The sequence below is a fragment of the Phalacrocorax aristotelis genome, chromosome 16, assembly GCF_949628215.1.
Source record: "Phalacrocorax aristotelis chromosome 16, bGulAri2.1, whole genome shotgun sequence".
NCBI lineage: Eukaryota > Metazoa > Chordata > Aves > Suliformes > Phalacrocoracidae > Phalacrocorax > Phalacrocorax aristotelis.
In genome coordinates, this window is record NC_134291.1 from 418,938 (window position 1) to 435,703 (window position 16,766).

The window sequence follows — 16,766 nt, forward strand, 5'->3', positions numbered from 1 at the left end:
ATGCAGAAGGGTAGCATAAAGATTTGAAAACATTCTCATGTTGCACAATGCCGTGTTAAATCCTATTTCATAATGAAAGAGTAATGCAATGATAGCTGCAGTTGATGTCCCACAAGGTAGGCAATTTAGGAGCAAGTACTAGCAAGGCTGTCTTGTCAATACTATTTTGTCCTACTGCCAGTTCTGAGAAGAAAATATAAGCCAGGTCAGGGTGTATGTACGATTGGTATTTGGCAAAAGAATATTTTTCTGGTTTTAGCTGGGAGAGAGTTAATTATCTTCCCTGCAGCTGGTGCAGTGCTGTGCTTTGGACTTAGTATTAAAACAATGCTGATAACAGACCGATGTTTTGGTTGTTGCTGGGCCGTGCTTGTACTAGTCAAGGGCTTTTCCAGCTTCCCAGGTTCTGCTGGGAGCACAAGCAGCCAGGAGGGGAGGGGGCACAGCTAAGAGAGCGGATTCAAACTGGCCAGAGGGACATTCCATATCATGTAACGTCATGCCCAGTAGGTTAACTGGGAGGGGCTGGCCGGGGGAGGGAAGGGATAACCGCGGCTCGGGGACCAGCAGCGTCGGTCGGCGGGTGGCGAGTGGTTGTGTCATTTGTGTTTCTGGGTTTTTTTCCCCTTATTATTATCATTATTATCTTATTTTAATTATTAAACTGTTCTTATCTCAACCCACAAGTTTTTTTCCTTTTCCTTTTGCTCTTCTGATTCTCTCTCCCATCCCACAGGGGTGGGGGGAGTGAGCGAGCGGCTGCGTGGTGTTTAGTTGCCGGCTGGGGCTGAACCACGACACAGGTAAAACTCTTCTTCTGTTACTTGCTGCCAAGCTTACAGTCCTTTCATTTCTGGATTTGATAGAACTGCTGTAGGAAATAACAGATCGGCTATGATGTTATATTCCAATTTTACGCTTCGTTTTCTCTGTCCATTACAATGACTGCAGCTGTTGTTTATGGGCATCCTAAGGATGCATAGGTACAAAAGGTGAAGACAAGCAGTACAACAGGGACAAATGAGAACTTAACTCCATCACATGCTGTTTTTCTGATTTAAACAGAAAAATAAAACAAGAATTGCAAGCAATATAGTTTTAATTACTTCAGTTGTTCTTCCCCTGTAAAACATCTTTATCCCTTTTCTTCTCCCAGCCAGTTCCATTTCTTTACTGAGGATCAGACTTGAGCTTTGCGAATGCCTAAATCTTCCTTCTTGAGTCTTCAATGTTTTCTTGTAGCTGTGTCTGTTCAGATACACACTCAGGCAGAGAGCGTTATGAAACTGAAACTCCTCCATAAAGTGAAATTAAACTGTTTTGTGAAAATGCTTGGAATGATCATGGTCCACTTGGATCCAAGCTGGGAATGAAACTCCACATTATTGGCAGTGCTCTCTTGCTCGTTTTATTTGCTTTGTTTGATTTAGTCTTTTGTTCCATTTATTTGTGTTTGGTTATACTGAACTGTGCCATAAAAGAGAAAATGAGTTTCAATATTGAGCAGCTATGTTTCTAGCAGTCAGTACTACAGCAACAGTAATGAGAAGCTCATATATTATGTAATACCTTTGATTTCACATGTTCCCCCAGTGCTTTAGTAACTTAAACTTTAGAATAGGGTTAGTTTGGTTCCTCCCGGATAAAGCTTCCACTAGGATTGAATAAATAATATCCTTACAGGTTTAAGACAAAAAAGGAAAGCATATCTTATTCAGATGGGAACTTACCAGGGAATTTAGAGAAGAAAGGGAATTTATTTCCTTATTTAAAATTCAAGTAAGATGTTGCTCTCAGCGCACACACTCTGAAAATGCCACAGACGGTTTTTTACAATCGTGGAAGCGCACGTTTTCATGGGATGGCTTTTCCAACAACTGCGCAGAGCACCCGTCCCAGCTGTGGGGCACCCAGCTGCTTGGCACCGGGGGGCAGGGAGGACTGCAGCCTGGCTACCTTGTGCTTCTGTTCAGTCTTTTAAAAGAGTGATATAAAAACCTAGTTGAGCATCAACTTCAAAATAGAGCTGTGCACGCTGATACGGGTTGGGCTGAGAAGCGTAATAGCCACAAAAAGGCAATGTATTACGGAAAGTGCTAATACTTAAGTATACAGAGGAGATGCCAACCTAAAATTAGGCTGATTTATAAAAGAGTATCAAGCCTTTCTAAAGCTTTACATAGATTATTTTTCAATTTCTGACTCTTTCAGACCTGTACAACAGCCAGATCCCCAGCTTGACCTGCTATTATTTCCTTAAGAGCATTCTATTTGAACACAGCATCCTTCAACCATTCAACAGAAGACCTTGAACTCTGCTCCTTCTCATAGCAGGGGTTATGCTGAGAACACTTTTAATAACACTTCTTTTCATCTAGGGATGCTTCTGGAATATATATGCTACTAGTTTCCTTGGAGACTGACATGCCGTCAGCACAATGGCTCTATAGCACCTGTAAATCAAACTTCAAAAGAAGGGACTGTCCTTGTTAGTGGAAATGGCATGCATGGTGGTGAAAGAAGAGTGTTTTGCTTTCTACTTGTCTTCCAGAGGATGAGATGGCAGTGGTCCCCTATAGAGGTGGAGGCCTAGGGACTGTGAGATGGCGTCAGATGGTGAAGGCTGGGCAGACTGTCTGTGTAGCAGAGTTCAGACTGCCTGGAGATTTTATCAAAACATAGCACAGGGCCTCATTTAATTTGTGGACTACAAGGCCTTGTTTTGCAAATGGTTTTGTGGATGCCATAGTTACAGAGTAACTACTGTCTAGATATGAAAAGATATTTTAGTAATTCTAATCAGCTCGAGCATCCCTTTAGCAATTTCTTTCATGCTATCACAGATCTTGCAGTCTTCAGATATCCCTTCTATCTAGCCTTCCTGCATGAAGAGATAAGGCCCATTCACTGTGAGGAGATGAGTTTGGATCTGTTTTCTGCAACCCAAACGCTTTCCAGCGTGGTTAAGGGGTATGTCCTGATGGTTTCCTATTCCTTTCCCTTATGTCGATGTTTTAAAATGTTATGAGTTTTGGCAGTTAGAAATTTGGTCAACATCTAGCTTCCCAGATTTGCTCTCACACAGAAACAAAATTAAAGGATATATTTGCTTTTAGATGAGCTACAGATTCCAAAAGGGCTAAAAATAAATAATTGGAGCCTCAACTGGAGAACAGATGAGGTACTACAGGTGAGGGAAAAGGCTTCCCATTGGAACAGACACATGGGAATTCAGTCTAACGACACTTGGTCAAATAACAATAATATATATAATCCTTATTATTCCTGCTTTAGAACCAGTGCTGTTCCTGCCAATGTCAACGTGCAAATTTCCTGTGACTTCACTCTGAGGGACAAGTTCTCTAGAGCAAATCCACAGCTAAAAATTGCCAGCTGTAGATACAAATAATTTAACAAACATAGCAAATGCCCTTCACAGTCTGTACGGATTCTGAGACTGAGATTAGGTTGTGCTGGGGCTGCTCGTTGGCTGAGCCTGCTGACCGAGGAGGAGGTCTTTTTGAGTGCCCACCCCTTCCTTTGTGAGGGAGGTAGTCAAGGGAACCCACACAGTGAGAGTAAATGGTTATTCTGTTTTATCATGGCCCTTCCAAGTGGAAATAGAGGGATGCAGTCACCTACTGTGTGATTTTATAATCTGTAGCTTCAGAACATGGTACATTACCACCTACAACAATGAGCAAAGCTACAGTTGGATGAGATTTGATCAGATCTGATGTGTAGCCATAGGGCAGTCCTAATTCTTGGGTTGTTTCCTGCAGCCTTCCATGCTGTTAGGACACAGACATCTTTTCTGCTCTGCTCTCCTACCTCCATCAGCCACTGCCGAAAGGCTTCTAGGATTTATGCAGAAGGAATTAGTTTCATCCAGTAAGAGGCTTTATCAAGCCTGCGTGATGAAGTTGCATATCTGCAAGTGAGTTAATCCTCACTTTGCATTTCCTCCCGCACATGGCAGTTTTCAAAATGCCTCAGTCTAGTTCATGTTATCACTGAGTGGGTGCAGGTATCAGATCTTTTGTTAGCAGGTCACCTTTGTCTCAATTCCGAGCCTAGCAACTGTTCGGCCAGAGTGTTTTGGCCTACAATGCTATCCAAATAGCAGTGCCTCCCATGAATTACACGAAGTGCATCGTAATTTGTAATGTACTGCGAAAGACCATCCAGGTCTTTCTTCTACATAGAGGACTACGTAGAGCCAGTCTACCAACACATACTCTACAACACCTCTTCTAACATGGTTTGGGGACATCTGGACACAGATCATGTAGCAGATGTACATCTGAGTAGACGCTTGGAGACCCTTTAACGCCCTGTCATTGAAAGCAGCAAGGAGAGGATCGTGGACCCCAGAAAGCCTCAAACACCTTGTACCCTTCTTGCAGCCCAAAAATGAGGCAATAGCAGAAGGTAGCCTGAAAGTCAGATGAATTGTTTCTCCGAATGATTTCTGCATGCTTAGTGGCAGCCATTCCAGCTTCACAGAAACAACACAGGACGCTCAGCTCAGCCTCTACCGAACCACTGAGCTGTCCCTCTTCAAATATCCTCCAGATGTCATTCAGTCCTACATACTTACTTTCACTGTCATTTTATTTTTATCACTGGTTGCTGGAACAGCCAGTGAGCGTGCACACCCCACTGCTAAGAACTCTGGTGTGTGACACTTCCTAGGATACCACATTCTGCAAGAAAAAATTAAAAATTAAAGGTGCCCACCACAAAATATAGTGTTTGCAAGTCATTGACATAGGCTGAAACAATAAAGCCGTGAACACAGCTTGTTTATTAGATGGAAATAAGACATAACTGATGGTTTCGAGAACCTATAATGAGTGTTGCACTGATGAAATGCAAAAATCTCTCTAGAAATTAATTATGATTATATTGCCCCGTGTCCTGATTTTGAAGCTAGATGAATCCGGGCTTTTTGTAAACTTCCGTGTACAGTCTAAGGGTTTTTCCTTTCTAGTCGGAACGACAACTTCTATTAGTCCCCTCCAAGTTTTGAAGTTGCTAGGTATGAAAATAATTAGCACATTACAGTACACGTGAAAATCTTTAAAGAACTTTAATTAAACATTCAACATAAAAGGGTTTTGTCTTGCCTTGATGTACAGGCTAAACTCCCATTCGAATTAATACAACTTACATGTGTTCGATGAAAAGAAGACAGGACCACAGTCTGTAGGGGAAAAACTTGAAAGGAAGTAAGTTCCTTAATTATAGTTAAGACTTACATTAATAGACGTTACAGATATGCCATGAGAAAAAAAATCTGAAGCTCACATTTTATAATAAGTAAACAAATTATTTTCAATTAACTACTTAGATAGTAGTAGCTTGTTTCTAATGTTTTCATTTTCATGTATTCATCTATTTTGTAGTACCCACAGATCTTATCTAGGTGGAGTCTTTGTTATACTTGAGCCTGCTATATAAATATGTAATGAAATTACTGCCCCAAAGATATTGCAGTCTTCATGTTATTTATAGCCCAAGCAATCCCTAAAGATGACTAGAACACTGAGTTCCTAAATAAGTAAAGTATTTGCTATTGATTCCTTATAAGCTTCAGTGAAACATTGAATAAACTAATTTTCCTTACTGGGTCTGCTTATATGAGTTAACCACTAACATTTGTCCTGTTTGTTAAGTAATATTACTAACGTGCCCTTGGATAATCCTGTATAGGGGGAATAGCATCTATCATTTAGCTCAAGGGGGTCTATTACATATTAAAAGGTAAAGTGGAGAGAACAAATGCAGTTATTCTAATAGTTAGGGAAATAACCATTTTGATTCTTGCCATTTTTCCGTTCTGTGCTGCCAGAGTAAAACACTTCTTTCTCATCTAACTAAAACTAGCTGAGCAGCACTAATGCACAAAGGATTTCAAGAGTAAAGAGAATCTGTAGTGTATTTTGCAGGACGTGACAAAATAAAATTCTGGCCCTGAACAATTCTAAATCAGGAATTTCTAGAATCTGAAAATATTTTTCCATAATTGGAATCAAAATCTTGTAAAGATGGAATGTTTCTGAACAGTAAAAAACTACTTGTCAATAGGTGATGACTAAAAGGACACTTCTGTAGTATGGAATACTTTTGATTTTTAGTATCTTGTGGAACAGCAATTCTTTTATTACTTCAAAGGCAAATGTTTTAATGCCACTACGGTTAATGTTGCCATTTGTGTGTGTATATGCTGATTTACATAATCCATGGAAGGACATCAAACCCGGACCCATAATGCGCATGAAATAACGTACCAATTAGCAACACGATTTACCACGGTGGGACGTAAACATATGATCCCACTTCGATTTTTGTATCAAAGGATGGCGTGGTGGGTTGACCTCTCTGGTGGGGCTTATCGGTGAGTTCCAGCTGGGCAGCGCTGACCCTCCGGACGCACCGAGGCGGCCCCTGCAGGGACGGGACAGGCGCGATCTGTGCCAGATGCGGGACTTTCACACGTGTTTGCAAAAGAGTGTGTAAGGGACTAGAAACCTGTCCCGAGAGGGCCGGCAGGACAAGTTTCACCACCACAGCTCAATCACCGCGGCAACCGAGCGGGACGGGCCCGTCCCCGGGGCCGCCCGGCGAGCCCCGCCCCGCAGCAGCGCGCGTGTCCCGCGGCCTCTGGAGCGCGCGCCCTCCGCGCGTGCGCCGGGCCCAGCCGCCGGCTGACCGCGGCCCGGACCCTCTAGAACTTTCCCGCGCCCTCTGGTGGCAGTACTGGGCATGCGCGGCACCGCCGGGCGGGAGGCGGGGGAGGGAAACCAGTCGCTGACTGTGCAAGAGGGCAACGCTGTAAAAAGGGGAAACCAGCGGCGACCATGAGGAGTGTTCTGGGATGTCCCTCTGCTGCTGGATTTGGAGATACATCGGGCGGACCGCGCGGAGGGGCGGACCGCCCCAGGTCCGTGGTGGTAGCTATTGCAGCGCTCTCGTGCTCGCTTTTTCTCTCTTTTTTTCTCTCTTTCTCTGCTTTTCTCTCGTGTATTTCTCTTTGGCCAAATGAAGTGACTTGGCACTTTGATTCCGTTTTGAGTCTTAATTCTGTTCCCGAGAATGTAAAAGGAGACTGGTCACGATAACACATTGGAGTCAGTCAGAAGTTAAGCCCAGCCGCCCCCAACCTCCCAGAACTACCTGAGGTCGGTTGGAAAGCAAGGGGGTTTAACCTCTGCCAAATTGTTCAGCCCAACAGTGGATCGTGACAGACTGGTGGGAGCAGCAACAAAGAAGCGGTTTTAGCAGCTTCTCTCCAGCAGGTATGCCCTGCTGCAAGGCCTGGCCTCTCTGCCCAGCGACTGGACTAGAAGCAAATAAAGAGGAAGCCTTCAGCTGCTTCTGTTTTTAAGAAATACCAGGTCAACAGTTGCTAAGCTCTTCCTGTTTCTATCTCAGGGTCTTTCAGAGAGCTTGACATCTCCGCGTGATTCCCGCGAGGCTTCGGCTACCACGCTTGCTGTGCCTCACAGCCTCGCAGTTAAATTCCCCTTTCTGTGCTGCAGCTGCTTCGCGCGGTGGCCATAAGTTGCTCTGTTCCTCCTGCGTTTTGCTGGCAAGATGGCTGTATGAGGGTGATGCTGGCGGCACACACCAGCTACTGGGCTGCTCCAGTTCTCCTCTACACCCTTCTCTGTTCCCTCTTGCTCCTTCTAGCAAGAGGTTATAAAAGTAGCAAGTTACTTGAGCAACCCTTCTCTAGCATGCAAGTCCTATCAAACCAGTAATATGATACACCTTAAAATCTCTGTTCCTTTATGGATTATAGAGCTGAGGCAGAACACCAGCAACACCACCATCACCACCCCCCAGCCACGACAAAAAAGATTCTATTTCTTTACAGCCAGCTGCCAGATCAGCCAGTAACAGGTGTGTGTGCCACTGGGTCACTGAGGCCAGCAGTGGTCCATTTCTGAGCAACTCTGTCCTGTATAGAACCAAACCCGTTCCTGTTTTTCAAAAGCTTTCAATACTAGACATGAAAAAATTGGTCAGTAAGATACCTAAAAAAGAGCTTCTCTCTAAAAGTGGTCAAGGAACTGAGCTTCTAAAATGTTAGTATTCGTGCCCTTGCTGCTGCTGGTTGTTCACCAGAATCAAGAGAAGCTAATTTGCCTGGTATTTGCTGGAGACAGAAAGTAGTACATGTAAAGTAAGAAGTCCCACCAACCATTCCTGAATTCCCACCAGATTAGATTTTTTTTTTTTGCATCTTGTTTATGCTGTTAATTCTGATGCCAATTAACTGAACTGCCGAATTCCTACTGATGCTGTTTTAAGTAATATTTTCCCCTCCGGGTATGCACATCTCGGTGTTGTGAGCCTTGGCCATTGCTTTTTTGGTCTTATTCCATGGGATGACTTGTGTATTTATTTAACACCTTTTGGGATTTTTTTGCTCACACTGTGAGCGTGTTTGCATTTAGCTAGACATACAGATGGTGAAGTGCAAGTTAAACTGAGCTTTTTTTTTTTTTTTTTGAAAAAAAAAAAAAATTGGGCCTAAATCATTGTGATGCGGAGATTCCCTGTCAGTACCATATGGTTAATGAATCTATATAGCTGTCAATTTTCAGTATGGCTATTGAAATCACAGCTCACTAGCTGACCTGCTTACAAGAACTTGCTCTTTAAAAGACAAAACTTCAAAAATGGATTTGGATGATGAACAAAAAGGATTTCAAAAACATTATTTTAGCAAATGGATTCATGACCAGAGGTACCACAGAGACCTTTTACGCTTCTACAAAAGCAGTTCTTATACAAAAATTACAAGCAAAACAAGCTGAAATTAAAAATGAAAAAAAAAGAAGTGAAAGAAGAGAAAGAAAAGGGATGGGGGGGGCAGTGAAGACAAAGTATTATCTAATCCTCTTGATTTTCTAGGGTAGCTGCTGGAACAGGCAGTGTGATTTTTACCCTCTTCACTAAGCAGCAATTGCAGAGTTAATTAGTCTCCGCCGTTAGCAAGTGGGTGGCATTTACTTTGCTAATAATAGGGCTGTCTCAAAAATGGAGGCAGCACAGATCACGGTTGTGTACCTTACCTTTTGAGGCAGGAGCAGTAAAGACTCTGGAAATGGGCTTAAGCAGAAAGCTAACTAAAAACGTTTTGCTGTGTCCCAAGTATGTCATTTGTTCTAATTATAGAATGGCAAATATCAAGGAGAAATGATGCTGCGCCGGGGTGGTGGTGGTGACTCAGTGTTCACTACTCACTGCAGAGCAGGCTGTCAGAAAGCATTTCTTTTGATGCATACTCGGGTGCTACTTTTCTGGCTCACTGTGCCCTGTAAATGAAGAAGGAAACATGCGCTATATTTGTAAGTGCCATGTTATTTAATTCCAGCAATGTCTGGAGTATTTGCTCAGCGACTGAGCCCTTTGAAGTGTTAGACCCTTGCTTAGTAGTAATGCATGACAAAGTTGCTGGTGTTTTAGATAAAGTGTGGGAACAAGTGGCATGCTTGAGCAACAATAACAATAACATAATTATAACAGAAAAGAAATGAAATCTACGGCTCCTTTACATAGCTTTCAAACAACTAGAGAAGCACATACACAGCACAAAAAAGAGTTTTAGTAGAAGACTTGCCATGAAAATAACTTCAGTCTGGTGCCATTGTGAGTGCTTGGCTAAATGAACAGGGCAACACGTAACTAGCCACCCAGTGAGCAAACATTAAATGTTATTTGTTGTGAGGAATGCCATTTGTTTCAGTACCAATGTTAGCTTTTTTCTAAAGCAACTTGATTGATATCACCTTTTTACATCAGAAAAAGAGTTGTAGTTCTGTGATAGACATTTGTTGAGACGAAATCTAACCTCTTCACATGTAACTCAGGCTTTAGCTATGAAAGTTTTTCCTGGTGGCTATCATTGCAACATCTGCTCACACCTGGGGGATGTTGAGCATGGCAAGAAGCATCACCCATGTGGAGCAGAGAGAATTCAGAGCTCCTCCAAAGGAGGATCTGGGCCTCCTCAGATCAATTTTGCAGTGTCCTGCCTAGAGTAACAGGGAACTTCTTTGCTCTAGTTTCAGAAACTGCTTATCATTTTACCACAGAATTGTTGGAGATAATGTGCGGAATTTCCACTTTGCCTTTGAAAACTGGCTAGTTTTTGACATTGGTGTTTGAAACAAAATGGCTCTGCTAACGACTTGTATGTTATGTTGGAGAGACAGTCAATGCCTGAGTTGTAATTGATACGTATTTCTTTAAAATTTTCCCCCAAGAACCCTATCAGTTTTCCTCAAGAGCCTTTTTCCCCCCACACAAACTCTCCACTTCACTTTAATATTTTGTCCAAAGTTTGGACTGTTGTCCACAATAGCCAACATGCTGGAAGACAAATTTTTAGGCAGTTTATTTGATTTTGTAAATTCAGCGTATAGATGGAAACTGCAGAACAGATGGAAGAAATGCTCTTACCGATTTGTAAACAGTGCAATCAAAGACATAGCTAGTTAGTGGCTGGCAAGGTTTTGCTATGACTTTTCTCACTTGAGAGATCTCTTGCTAAGGATGGGTGAACTGGTTTCAAAAGTGAGAGAAGAACTAGCTCATATAAGATTCTTCATAAGAGCTCTTAAATTCTTTTCTTGTTTGTTGCCTATTGTCCGTTACACCCTACTGAAGTTCGGTGCAGTGGTTTGGTAACAGATAGCAACGTGCCACAATACAGACCAGCTCCGTGAATGGAGCAATTTAGCACAGCCTGTTTACTACAGCGGAGGATGCAGCTCTGAGGACCTTTGGTCTGTTTTCTGTTTGCTTTAGTATTCCCCTGGTGGTGAGCTGGGCTCCAGACCAAACATTTCAGAGGCTAATCTTCTCAGCCTCCCCTTCAGCACTATGGATGGTTGGGGTTTGGTAGGTTTTATTTAATTTTGTTTTCCAGTAATTTAAGATAAGTAAATTTAAATCTGGGTAATGCGTGTGTGTGTGTGTATATATATCTATAGCTATTTATATTCAAAAAATAATAATTTGGGAGCTGTATTTTAGCCTAAGACAAGACTAGCATGCAAAGCGGAACCTGAAAGGTAGTATAGATTAACCTTAAATTTGTTTGAATCTCATTAAGACTGAATGCACATTTTTTAAAGTGCTCTTGAACTTTGGAAATTGACTCTGCCCAATTCTCAGCCAGTAACTTCCACGCACAATGTACTCAGTTTAAAATTAAGGCATATTTTTAGTTTGTAGCTTCCAGGTTCTTTACAGTCACTTTAGCACAAAAAAGTCAATCTGTCTTGTTTTGTTTTTATTAATGATTACCGATAATCATCATGTCCCTGGTTAACTGTGGAGCTACGTTGTCTTCTGGTCTCAGTCCCTTCTTATCAGTCTGTTCTCTTTAATGAAAAAGCATTTGTGTAATTAACAGGGATTTAGGAAAAATAATTCTGTATGCTGTGAATAAGTGACATAAACACATCACAGGTGGGTGACTTAACAGTTGAGATGGTAATAAATAATGTGGAAATCACTGTCAGGGAATTCTGCATCATTTATTGCAGTCATGTACCCGACACTGTGTTAGTTTGTTACCCTCTGGCAGGAGTAACTTAGAGACCTCTCTGTGTCTAGCTTTGTGACTACCCTCAGTCGTCTTATTAATTGTGCGTTCCTTGTTTCGTGCTGCATCTTAAGCTGGACAGATACAATTACACGGCGAGATTTTTAATCCCACTTGTGCTGTATTATCAGTATTTTTTCATTGTTGAGGATTCTTAATTTTAGGTCAAAGACCGTGTTACTCTGACTTGGTCAATGGTTAGCTAGTCAATTTTTGACAGCAAAAATGATTACCTAGACTGAAGGTCAATACTACAGAAGTAGTAGAGCTCACATTGCCCTGTCCTAATCAATTGAACTATACTAGACAATTCAAGGTTGTAATAATACTCAATCATGTTTAAGATGTAAACAAAGTGGAATTTGGGAATTAAGCTACATAACTGTGATGGGATAGATAATTCTGTGTTTTATTCAGGGGTGTGAAGAAAGTGCAAGTAGACTGCCACTGCACCCTGCTGTAGACTGTAATTGCACACAGGCATTGGCCAAAGACTGACAGCCCTGCCAGTATGTCAGTGTGTCGCCACCAGCTGCGGTGGAATTCCTACTAATTTGCACTGGCACGAGTAAAGGGGAATTTGACCCACATTTCTTGGTTAGTTAACTAGTCTGCTACTTAAAGGCTGTCACCTGCCCTGTTGAATTCGTTGCTGCTGCACAACAGTAAGAACTGCTGTTATATTTTGTTCCCGCGGTCTTTCATGACTAGTTGCTTGCTACTGCTCTTGGGTGTTAATCTACGGTGGGCCTCAGTTAACTTCACAGCTGCCAAGGTGAAAATATTGCTTGCAAAAGCAATTCTGATGGTTATGAAAGAGCAGTCACTTCTTTTAAATATATTGAAAACTTTTAATTTCAGTGCAAGTACAGCAATTTACTTCAGCTGAGAATGTGGCTAATTGTTGTGTTTGTGTTCTATTTGTACAATCAGAAATGATGCTGCAGTACCGTGTCTCGGGGAGAAAAGCCATCCACGGGAAACTTCCATGCAATATTCCTTGAAACATTGTCAGAACATTGTTTCAACTGTTCTGTTCTTTAAGAACCACATGTTTCAAAGACCTCTCTAAACTTTCTAATCTGCTTATGTGGAGCTTTGTAGCACTTTACATTACCTGACTTTTGTGTAGAAGATTCATTTAAAGCACACAAAAATAGAGGGGGTTTCCCTTTTTTTACCAGTGACTTTCTTCAGGATCCTGTGTTTCACTAGTTTTAATACTGTCTAGGCATCGCTGTTTATCTCTTAAAGCTGGCTCTGATAGATAGCTTGCTGCAGACAGATGTAGATTACTTAAACTTTTCCCTACTAGTATTTTCTTACAGCTTTTTATGTTCACTGCGAAGTCTGACTTGGACTCAAACCTAGAAATTACAAGGGTCAAGGAAGTCATCAGCTGACTGTCAGTTTTACGTATGTGTTTGCTGAAGCTCGCTCTCAAAATGAAAAACAAATTCTTTTCCAGGTATCCCGCTTAATAGTCATTTGCAAAGCAGTAAAAATAGATGCCCTGTTTAGAAATTAAATAGCTCCAGAGTCTGGCCTGGCTTTACAGACCAGCCTGCACATGAATCTTCAGGTAAACAGAATAACTTAAGTAAACATCACTTCTCTGAATGGGTAAACTTCAAAAAATTAATTATAACCACAATGTGATTTAAAATTTTTTCATGTTGTTAAAATAGTTGATATTCATACCTTAAACAATGATACTTGCTCCAATCTCTTGCCCAGTTTGCTGTTACTCAGGGACTCACTTAATTGTGTTGCTTTGTCAAGTGTTTTCTCCCAGTTTGTTCTGTAAATGAAACCTATAGTGTACAGCCGTGCTTATGTCTGTAGTGTCTTGCCTATATGTGAGGCTTTATTTATATTATACTTTTCTTTCCTCTGAGAGATTAAATCTGTGACAATTAAAACTGATGCCAGCTTTGGTCTGTGGGTTAGCTGAGGTGTTTGAAGTATGCAAGGGGAGGTGATACACCAAGTGGCCAAGCTGCCAGGTAGCCTGTTCATTGGATGCTGTGGGCCTGGGTTCCAGCATCCATCAGAGGAATCAGAGGTCTCTTAATCCCACTCTTCCCCACCCCACCTACTTTTTGTGGAAGTGATGGGGAATGTTTGCTGGCATGAGTTTCATGTGGGAGGCATATATCGTAAAATATCACTTTAAATTGTATAAGAAATTAAACGGGAACAATTACTCGTGAAGTCAACATCGATTTTAGATTTAAGTCTGCCATAATTTTGAGGAACTCAGGTTTTTTTGTTTGTTTCCTTCAATATGGACTGGAGGTGGAGTGATAAATGTGAACTCGTCTATTATTGGGGAGGGTAATGTCATATTGCCTTGGAACTACGTAATGTTCTTTAATTTGAATTATAAGCAGATATTATTTCTGTAGCTATGATTTGGTCTCCTTCCCACTATGGATGCAGTATGTGAAGACCCTGAATCTACCTGGAAAATCACATTATAGATCAGAGTTAAGTGCTTTGTTACCTTTCACAGAGACTTCTGCATTACATTCAGTCGTCGTTCTTCATTGTGTTGCTGTGGGTTGTGGTTTTTTTTAGTACTGTGAAAGATTCCAGCATGCTTTTTAGCCACTGGTGAAACTGGTTAAGCTAATTAGCGATGAGTGGTTTTGGTTACTTGGATTATTTATATCTTTCACTTATTGTACAGATATAAAAATAAAAGCCTTTAAGCCTAACACCTCTGTAATAAAAGGATCTTGATTTAAGTAATATTTTTAAGATGGGGCCTCCGTAGTTATAAAGGAACTCAGGGGTAAGAATTGCAGATGATTCTTTTCTGTTCTAATAGGAGCTCTTCTAATTTTTTTGACACGGTTGTGGTGTAATCATGCAGGCAGGTGCAGAGTATGCTGGCATGTACATAAGGAACCCATTTACTGAGTCACTGTCACTTTAACAGCAGGGAGCTTGACTCCCTGAGGTGCCTCTAAAGCATTTCGGGATCACTGAGTCAGGACTAAATAACACCCAGCTGCGTAAGAACAAACACCTGTCAGATAATGCAGCTAATAGCTGGCTTAGTTATCAGTGCCCTTCTCTATCTGCCTCCTCTTCCCCCTGTCGTTCTGAATGTATGATGCATTTCCCACAACATCATGTTTGAAAGCCTCAATAATCCTGTAATGGCAGCTGACGGACACCTTTTATATGTTGATTCCTTTTTGCCATGGTTTCAGAAAGATGGTGAAAGTTTGCATGATGAAATCTTGGTTAGAATGGCTTTTTTTGTGTGTGTGCAGGTGTATTTCAGGTAGGATTTCTACTCTTTAGAGGGGCATAATTCTAACAGTCAGCATTAATGTAATCACTTCTGGAAGAAATGTCATCTTTTGGCTCTGCGAGAATGCAACTATGCAACCGATTTTTTTTCTGTGAGTGTGCCCATTTCATAAATACGTCTGTTCTTCATGCCTTTAAGGTCAGTGACACAAAGGCATGAAGTTGCAGAGCATGAGCATGTCCACAGCAGACTTGTGAATATTCATACAGAACTTTTTGGTTGAGCGAGAAACATATTATAAACCTTGCCTGTTGCTAAAGGCCTGCTTACATGGGGAGGTATTGCTGCTGTTTTTAAAGGGAGTTGGACCAAATCTCAAGACTGTTAAATAGCTGCTATTGTTCCTTATTAGTTAACACTGATATAGTGTTTTAAAATACCCATGTGGCTCCATAACTACAAACATTTTATTACAGGATTCTGTACTCCAAATCAGATTTCTTCATCCTGGAAGGTAATTGTGCCTAAAAAGAAAATCAAGTTCAGGGGTAGAATATAAACTTGTATGTTTAACTGTAAAGGTCCAGAATGGCCACACTTCTACACATAATTAACTTTACTTACAAGTATGCCACAAATTCAGTGAGAGTTTTTTTTCTTCCATGTCTTCATTTAGCTCATTCTGTTGCTTCCTTGTCTCGGAATGTTTAACTTCACAGGCTATGCTTCGTGGAAGATAACATTGATACTGAATTCCATATAACAATCTAGAATATAGAACAAACCTAATTAAATGTTCAAATAACTGATGCTGTAAGGTAACTTGGCATGTTTGTATTGATGTAAAGGTGATGACACTCTACTTCATAAACAATGCTAATCCAGAAATCTTTAAAGGACTTTGGTCCTCTCAAAGGAGATTAAAGACTGTCTAAATATGCTGTGGTATAGCATAGGTAGGAGAATCTTTCAGATAACATTGGGTCACAAACTAGTTCCAGATGTGCATGTTCAAGGTAATACTGACTTGCTTTTGCCACATTGTTTCAACATGCTTTCAGAAACTGTGAATACTGTTGGCATCCGACTTATCAGCCTGCAGTCGTCAGACCTATCAGTCCCATATATCTGCACTGTACTCGTTAACCTTTAGATAGGTGGCCAGTCCTGAATGTAAATTAAGACTGCCTTTAACTTCCAAGCCTGCCTTTGCAGTTAGAGTGACTTGCATCCTTGTCCTTGCCCAGGGTACAGGTCAAACAGCTTGTGATCAGCTTTTTGTGAAATTGTCTCAAACATGTTTCCTATTTTCTAGGTATACAGGCAGCCCTGATTCTGGTACTTGCCAAGTTTTGAGTCAGTTTGCAATCTTCCTGCTGTCCGAGCATAGTTCTGTGTAATATATTTATCTTTTAATGTAGTATATTTTTACATCCTGCTGTATCTGGGTGCAACAGGGTACTGTCAGCTTTGTCAGTTCGATCTTCAGTGCTGCTATAAAGTACTTCTTGGCTAACCAGACTGCTTAATTAGCTGAGTATTCTTAACTTGGTAAATTTAAATAGAGGGGTTGTAGCATCCAGTGTAACTGTACTTAAGAAAACTGCCTAACTATTTTCAGTCTGTCTTATCAAAATTTCATCCAGACTGAAAATCTGTCAAGGTTCAGTCTGAATCAAATCAACATAGGTAATGCTTAGGCTAGGCTTTTTCTCTGCTCTGTGCTAAAATACTGTGTGCACTTCTTGAATTTGGTGTCTGATTTGCAGTGCAGGAAGCGGGCGGCTTTGAGCAGACCATAGGCAAATGCGCACAGCATTTGAAGGGGAGGAATACCTTGCTGTCGTTCTGGAGAAACACTCTCTGGGAAATGAG

At 41.3% G+C, this 16,766-nt stretch overlaps 1 long non-coding RNA gene across 1 annotated transcript in view; it reads right to left on the minus strand.

The window, feature by feature from the left end:
• Positions 1–16,766, minus strand: part of LOC142065317 (uncharacterized) — a 125,455-nt gene that overhangs the window by 63,959 nt on the left and 44,730 nt on the right. The gene's annotated exons all lie outside the window — the stretch shown is intronic.